Genomic DNA, 9,282 nt, shown 5'->3' with positions numbered 1-9,282 from the left:
ACTGTTGTCTTTCTGGTAGGTTCTCCCATCTCAGCCAAGGAACTCTGTAGTTCTGTCAGAGTGGTCACTGGGTTCTTGGTCACCTCCCTGACCAAGGTTCTTCTTGCCCAGTTGCTCAGTTTGGTCGAACGGCCAGCTCTAGGCAGTTCCATATTCTGGGTAGTTCCAATTTTTTTCATCTTGGCAGGTGCTCAATGTTATACTGCTCCCAAATATGTTTTATAAATATATTGGAACCCTCTTACAGATCGCATTCACTCTTCTCCAGAAGTTGCATTGCATGAGCGCGATGGACGTTCTCACAATAAATCCAGGACAGTGAATGATTCTAATAAGTTAGCATTAAATTAAAAACAAGCAATCTGTTTTTTTATACAACAACAACAATGAAAAATAAATGTAATGATATTCTAGCGACCCGCACAGACAGCTGTGTGTTGTGTTATGCAGTTATTTGGATGTGTTGTACTTCCCAGGATCAAGTGTTCGCGGGGTCTGACATGCCTTTGCCATTGGTACTACTGGCCAATGTACAATCGCTGGGTAAGAAAGTGGATGAACACAAGCACATATATCCTACCAACGGACATTAAAAATTTTAATATGTTTCACCGAGTCGTGGCTGAACGACGACATGAATAACATACAGCTGGCGGGTTATACACTGTATCGGCAGGATAGAAAAGCAGTCTCTGGTAAGACAAGGGGTGACGGTCTATGTATATTTGTAAACAACAGCTGGTGCACGATATCTAAGAAAGTCTCAAGGTTTAGCTCGCCTGAGGTAGTATCTCATGATAAGCTGTAGACCACACTCTCTACCAATGGGTTTTCATCTATATTCTTTGTAGCTAAGTGGACAGTTTGATTTCACAGAAGAGTGATTGACTTGGAGTTACATTGTGTTGTTTAAGTGTTCCCTTTATTTTTTTGAGCAGTGTAGATACTTTTGTACCTGTTTCCTCCAGCATCTTCACAAGGTCCTTTGGTGTTGTTCTGGGATTGATTTGCACTTTTCGCACCAAAGTACGTTCATCTCTAGGAGACAGAACGTGTCTCCTTCCTGAGCGGTATGACGGCTGTGTGGTCCCATGGTGTTTAAACTTGCGTACTATTGTTTGCACAGATGAACGTGGTACGTTCCGGCATTTGGAAATTGCTCCCAAGGATGAACCAGACTTGTGGAGGTCTGCAATTATTTTTCTGAGGTCATGGCTGATTTCTTTTGATTTTCCCATGATGTCAAGCAAAGAGGCACCGCGTTTGAAGGTAGGCCTTGAAATACATCCACAGGCACACCTCCAATTGACTCAAATTATGTCAATTAGCCTAACAGAAGCTTTTAAAGCCATGACATAATTTTCTGGAATTTTCCAAGCTGTTTAAAGGCACAGTCAACTTTGATATGTAAACTTCTTACCCACTGGAATTGTGATACAGTGAATTATAAGTGAAATAATCTGTCTGTAAACAATTGTTGAAGGAATTACTTGTGTCATGCACAAAGTGTCCTAACCGACTTGCCAAAACCATAGTTTGTTAACAAGAAATTTGTGGAGTGGTTGAAAAACGAGTTTTAATGACTCCAACCTAAGTGTATGTAAACTTCCGACTTCAACTGTAGATTGGGGGCACCATAAGCCACTTTGGGTTCATCCTCTGGTCATCTGCCTGTGGTACTGTCTCCCAGATGCCAGGTTAATTAGTAATACTGAGGCCTTTGTTCTGTTCCTCCAGCCTATCTCTATCCCGGCTAAACATACACCACATCTTGTCTATGGAATGCAGGCTCAATCAGACCGGAGACGTGTCTCACATGCACCACTAATCATAGAATGGAATGTGGCTGTTGGTTTTTATCACTAAAACAACCATCAATTGTCAGCTCAAGCTATCTCTAGTTAAACCATACGCCCAGATCAGCTGCAGGGTGTTAGAGTGAAGATCATAAAACACAGCACTAGCAGGACAGAAATATCTAACTGTTTGTTAAGTAAATAATTGTTAAATATCCAAAAAATTGGGTAAGTATTTAATTCTTCTATCACAGACTCTAACCAGGAAGCTTATAAAAATCCCGCTATGCCCTCTGATGAACCATCAAACAGGCAAAGCGTCAACACAGGACTAAGATCGAATTGTACTAAACCGGCTCTGACGCTCGTCGGATGTGGCAGGGCTTGCAAACTATTACAGACTACAAAAGGAAGCATAGCCAAGAGCGGCCGAGTGACACGAGCCTACCAGACGAGCTAAATTACTTCAATGCTCGATTTGAGGCAACCAACACTGAAACATGCATGAGAGCATCACCTGTTCCGAACGACTGTGTGATCATGCTCTCCGCAGGTGATGTGAGTAAGACCTTTAAACAGGTCAACATTCACAAGGCCCGACGCAGGGATCTCCTCCCAGACCTGGACTAAAGCAGGGCCAGACGGATTACCAGGACGTGTACTCCGAGCATTTGCTGACCAACTGGCAAGTGTCTTCACTGACATTTTCAACCTCTCCCTGTCTGAGTCTGTAATACCAACATGTTTCAAGCAGACCACCATAGTCCCTTTGCCCAAGAACCTGCCTAAATGACTACCGACCTGTAGCTCTCATGTCTGTAGCCATTAAGTGCTTTGAAAGGCTGGTCATGGGTCACATCAACACCATTATCCCAGAAACCCTAGACCCACTCCAGTTTGCACACCGCCCCAACAGATCCACAGATGATGCAATCTCTATTGCACTCCACACTGCCCTTTCACACCTGAACAAAAGGAATCCTCAACACGGGGGCCCCTCAGGGGTGCGTGCTCAGTCCCCTCCTGTACTCCCTGTTCACTCATGACTGCACGGCCAGGCATGACTCCAACGACATCATTAAGTTTGACGATGACACACCAGTGGTAGGCCTGATCACCGACAATGACGAGACAGCCTATAGGGAGGAGGTCAGAGACCTGACCATGTGGTGCAACAACAACCTCTCCCTCAACGTGATCAAGACACAGGAGATGATTGTGGACTACAGGAAAAGGAGGACCGAGACTGCTCATATTCTCATCGATGGGGCTGGTCCAAGCACACCAAGGCAGTCTTGAAGAGTGCATGACAAAACCTATTCCCCCTCAGGAGACTGAAAAGATTTGGCATTGGTCCTCAGATCCTCAAAACGTTCTACAACTGCACCATCGAGAGCATCCTGACGGTTTGCATCACTGCCCTGTATGGCAACTGCTCGGCCTCTGACCGCAAGGCACAACAGAGGGTACTGCGTATGGCCCGGTACATCACTGGGGCCAAGCTTCTTGCCATCCAGGACCTCTATACCAGGCGGTGTCAGAGGAAGGCCCTAACAATTGTCAAAGACTCCATTCACCTTAATCATAGACTGTTTTCTCTGCTACTGCACGGCCAGTGGTACCGGAGCACCAAGTCTAGGTCCAAGAGGCTTCTAAACAGCTTCTACCCCCTAGCCATAAGACTACTGAACATCTAATCAAATGGCTACCCAGACTATTTGCATTGCCCCCTCTTTTACGCTGCTGCTACTCTCTGTTATTATCTATGCATAGTCGCTTTATAGCTCTATCTACATGTACATATTACCTCAATTACCTCGACTAACCGGTGACCCCGCCCATTGACTCTGTACCGGTACCCGTCTATAGCCTCACTATTGCTATTTTACTGCTGCTCTTTAATTATTTGTTACTTTTTTTTCTTAAAACTGCGTTGTTGGTTAAGGGCTTGTAAGTAAGCATTTCACTGTAAGGTCTACACCTGGTGTATGCAGCGCATGTGACAAATAACATTTGATTTGATTTGATGTACTCTATGACACATGTAAAGCTATGAATCTGATCTCTATTTTTTTCTCTCAATTAGCCTGCCATGTGATAATTAATTTACATTAATTATTGATTTAAATTCACATTAATTATTTAACTCAATCACGCTGAATTATTGAATTATTGAAAAGATTGGTCTTTATTCATCTGAGGCAGAAGTGGGCAGATCTGATCCTGGAGGGCTGCAGGATGGGGTGTGCAGGTTTTTGTTCCAGACCGACTGTAACACCTGATTAAACATGATTGAGGAAGACCATGATAATTGAATCGATAGTTAATTACTCAAAACAGTTGTGTTAGTGGGATGGATCAACAGCCATCATACACTGTGACCGTTCCCAGTCAGCTGATCCATAATGCAATATTATGTGTGAATGTTAGTACCCTCTGCATTTTTTATAGCAAACAAATAAACTAAAGAGTAAATGGGTCATTGCTGTCTTTATAATGGTGTTCAATTATCCTACATGTCAGGCCAGACCAATGCAGCTCATGCAGAGGCAATTTACTCTGTGCTGAAGATACGTGTTGCTGTAACGGCTGTCGTAATGTTGAAGTGACCAAATCGCAGGCGGGATGTGAATACTCATCTTTTAATGATAATGAATAAAGCAAACACGGAAAACCAATAAACAAGCACGACTAACGACAGGTTAACAGGCTATACTTACACTAATAGCAGTGCTAACAAAACAACCCACAAACCCAGATGACAAACACACTCCTAATATATGACTCCCAATCAGGAACAACGATAACCAGCTGTCCCTGATCGGGAGCCACACAGACCAACATAGAAACAGACATCCCAGAACACACATACACAGACATCTTCTGCCACGTCCTGACCAAAATACTACACAACTACTCCCTCTGCTGGTCAGGTCGTGACAGTTGCAAGTAAGACTGAGAGTCTTACTATTGTTAACTAACTAAATTGTGCCATACTGTAAAAATAATCCTGCACCAACAGGAAATGTGAATTATTATGTGGATTATAATTAATGGACATTTTTGCAGGAGTTGAAAAAGGTTCTAGATAGAACCAAAAAGGTTTATATTGCTTGCATCATGGCACCCCTAAAGGTTTTACTGTATATACAGTGGCTTGCGAAAGTATTCACCCTCTTGGCATTTTTGTTGCCTTACAACCTGGAATTAAAATAGATTTTTGGGGGGTTTGTATAATTTGATTTACACAACATGCCTACCACTTTGAAGATGCAACATATTTTTTATTGTGAAATAAACACGAAATAAAACCAAAAAATAAACTTGAGCGTGCATAACTATTCACCCCCCCCAAAGTCAATACTTTGTAGAGACACCTTTTGCAGATGCAAGTCTCTTGGGGTATGTCTATAAGCTTGGCATATCTAGCCACTGGGATTTTTGCCCATTCTTCAAGACAAAACTGCTCCAGCTTCTTCAAGTTGAATGGGTTCCGCTGATGTACAGCAATCTTTAAGTCATACCACAGATTCTCAATTGCATTGAGGTCTGGGCTTTGACTTGGCCATTCCAAGACATTTAAATGTTTCCCATTAAACCACCGAGTGTTGCTTTAGATGTATGCTTACGGTCATTGTCCTGCTGGAAGGTTAACCTCCGTCCCAGTCTCAAATCTCTGGAAGACTGAAACAGGTTTCTCTCAAGAATTTCCCTGTATTTAGCACCATCCATCATTCAATTCTGACCAGTTTTCCAGTCCCTGCTGACAAAAAACAGCCCCACAGCATGATGTTCTCGGGACGATGAGAGGTGTTGGGTTCACGCCAGACATAGCATTTTCCTTGATGGCCAAAAAGCTCAATTTTAGTCTCATCTGACCAGAGTACCTTTTTCCATATGTTTGTGGAGTCTCACACATGCCTTTTGGAAAACACCAAACGTGTTTGCTTATTTTTTTCTTTAAGCAATAGATTTTTTTTCTGCCCACACTTCCGTAAAGCCCAGCTCCTTGGAGTGTACGGCTTAAAGTGGTCTTATGGACAGATACTCCAATCTCCGCTGTGGAGCTTTGCAGCTCCTTCAGTGTTATCTTTGGTCTCTTTGTTGCCTCTCTGATTAATGCCCTCCTTGCCTGGTCCATGAGTTTTGGTGGGTGGCACTCTCTTGGCAGGTTTGTTGTGATGCAGTATTCTTTCCATCTTTTAATAATGGATTTAATGGTGCTCCGTGGGATGTTCAAAGTTTCTGATATTTTTTTATAACCCAACCCTGATCTGTACTTCTCCACAACTTTGTCCCTGACCTGTTTGCAGAGTTCCTTGGTCTTCATGGTGCCACTTGCTTGATGGTGCCCTTTGCTTAGTGGTGTTGCAGACTCTGGGGCCTTTCAGAACATGTGTATATATATACTGAGATCATGTGACAGATCATGTGACACTTGGATTGCACACAGGTGGACTTTATTTAACTAATTATGTGACTTCTGAAGGTGATTGGTTGCACCAGATCTTATTTATGGGCTTCGTAGAAAAGGGGTGAACACATATGCACGCACCACTTTTCCGTTTTTTATTTTTTAGAATTTTTTGAATCAATACATTTTTTACATTTCACTTCACACATTTGGACTATTTTGTGTATGTCCATTACATGAAATCGAAATAAAAATCTATTTAAATTACAGGTTGTAATGCAACAAAATAGGAAAAATGCCAAGGGGGATGAATACTTTTGCAAGGCACTGTAGATCCCTTTTGTAGGTTTCTTCTTTCACTGAGCCAAAATTGGTTCCGTATAGAACCCCTTTAAGGGTGCCATTTATTAAGCAAGCACAGAACCCTTTTTGGTTCTATCCAGAACCTTTTTCTCTAAGAGTGTACACAACGTGGTTTGAGAAGGCTTCAGTATTTTCAGTGATTAGGGTGAATGTGTGGGAAGGGGGGTATGTGGTAAACGGATGTGAGCATGTAAGCAGCACTAGATGTCAAGTGCTAGATTATAGTCAATACCACAGGCGGTTCTGCAGCTGTAGCCAGGGATGATGTGACCTATGCTCATATCTGACGACAGACAACAGAGAAAACCATTGAACAGAGGTAGGATCAGTTCAGATCCCATCACCCACAGCCTCCCTGACTCACATGGTTAAGAAGGACAGTCTATAGGCCTTATGATTTATCACCTTATGATAATGATGTAATGTATCCCACCACTGTGCTTCTAATTCCATTGCAGAAACAAAAATGTATATTTCAGAGGCAAAAAATGTATAGATGGTATACAATATTGATCAGTACATATTAAAATGTTATAAATTGTTATTTGTTTTTATCTACATTCCCTTCAGAAAATCTTTACAGTGGCGTCATTAGGCCTGGGCTTACAGTGTGTGTGTGTGTGTGTGTGTGTGTGTGTGTGTGTGTGTGTGTGTGTGTGTGTGTGTGTGTGTGTGTGTGTGTGTGTGTGTGTGTGTGTGTGTGTGTGTGTGTGTGTGAGAGAGAGAGAGAGAGATAGGGTAAGGTAAGAGTGTTTGGGTACTGTGGGATTCTTTAATCAGTTTGGCTCATTGGACAGGTCAGAGTCTAAACTGTGAAGGGTTTGGCATGAATTTGACAGCATATTACAGACAGCTTTGTGGCGAGTAACATTCAGTATTTCATATTACAGTACAGTACACCTACTGTAATATAAGTACGGTATTAAAGCAAGTACTGTGTAATGACACACTGTACTATACCCTAAAATTGACTGTATTGTACTGTAAAAAGGTAAATGCTACCGTAATCGGAATGAATGAAATTCATTGAGGGGAGGGGTTTGTATTTCACAGTATTTAACTGTAATTACAAGGGATTGGTGCAAGCAGGTTGGCTGCTAGATAAAGTGTTAACACATTACAGAATATTAATGGATTTGGTGTTTAAAATCACTTGCACTTCAAGAGGCCTCTTTACAAGGCATGCCTCATAATATGTTAATGAACTAGAAACAACATTTAACCCAACCCCTCTGAATCAGAGAGGTGCGTGGGGCTGCCTTAATTGACATCTACGTCACGGGCGCCTGGGGAACATTGGGTTAACTGCCTTGCTCAGTGGCAGAACAACAGATTTTTACCTTGTCAGGATTCTATCCATCAACTTTTCGGTTACTGGCCCAACGCTCCTACACGCCAGGCTACCTGCCGCCATTGAGGTTTTGGGCAATACACTGTAGATGTACCCTACATGACCAAAGGTATGTGGACACCTGCTCATTGAACGTCTCATAAAAAATCATGGGCAGTAATATGGAGTAGGTCTCACCTTTGCTGCTATAACAGCCTCCACTCTTCTGGGAAGAGTTGGCCCAGCGCCGTCCGGGTTAGGGGAGGGTTTGGCCGTCAGGGATGTTCTTGTCCCATCGCACACTAGCGACTCATGTGGCGGGTCAGGTGTACGGTGTTTCCTCCGACACATTGGTGCGGCTGGCTTCCGAGTTAAGCAGGCATTGTGTCAAGAAGCAGTGCGGCTTGGCTGGGTTGTGTTTCGTAGGACGCACAGCTCTCGACCTTCACCTCTCCCGAGTCCATACGGGAGTTGGAGCAATGGGACAAAACTGTAACACCCAATTGGATACCACGAAATTGGGGAGAAAATGGGGCTTTTTTTTTGTTTTAAGAATAAGACTAACGTGACAACATTTGGAAAAAGTTATGGGGTCTGAATACTTTCTGAATGCACTGTAAGCTACTAGCGCTTTGTTATGACCTATGTGATTACACAAATCAATTATAAATGTATGTCCCATTAAATGTTTTATGTGAAACGTATTGTTGCATAACGCATAGAGAAACGTATACATACAATAATTTGTTTTCAGTCATCTGCACATTATGCTAAGCAGCTGCTTGAATTGCTCAAGATACTACTCTATTTTAATATTGTTTCATTTGTAGCCAAAATTACTTTTTTCTGAACTATACCTTCATTGAAAAAAGTACAAAAATCCAAATGCTATGAAAAAAGTCGGACCTTAATTGATTGAATTATTTTACATTTACATTTTAGTCATTTAGCAGACGCTCTTATCCAGAGCGACTTACAGTAGTGAATGCATACATTTCATTTATTATTTTTTTTGTACTGAATTATATATATATATTTTTATATAATCATTTATATGCATACTTGCTTTCGTGTTTTCTATTTGAACAAGCAAATACAAGTCACTCAAGAACATGACTGGTCAATATTCCTTATAAAACAAAAGTGTTACACTGTTTAAAGTCGATTCATTAGACTACAATAGTGTTTCAGAAAAGACTCTACTCATTTTAATCTAACATTCATTTTTATTAACTTCCTTATTATATCAGTTTGATGTGAGACTTTAAATGTTTCAACACATTGTCCATTTCAGCATTTACTATTATTCTCGGAAAACCCAGACATGTGCTGGAACATTGGTACAGTACATGTGACCAGAGAGACTAGTTATTTCTACG

Source organism: Salmo salar, chromosome ssa25, assembly GCF_905237065.1.
Source record: "Salmo salar chromosome ssa25, Ssal_v3.1, whole genome shotgun sequence".
Taxonomy (NCBI): domain Eukaryota; kingdom Metazoa; phylum Chordata; class Actinopteri; order Salmoniformes; family Salmonidae; genus Salmo; species Salmo salar.
Note: the sequence above shows the minus strand (reverse complement) of the source record.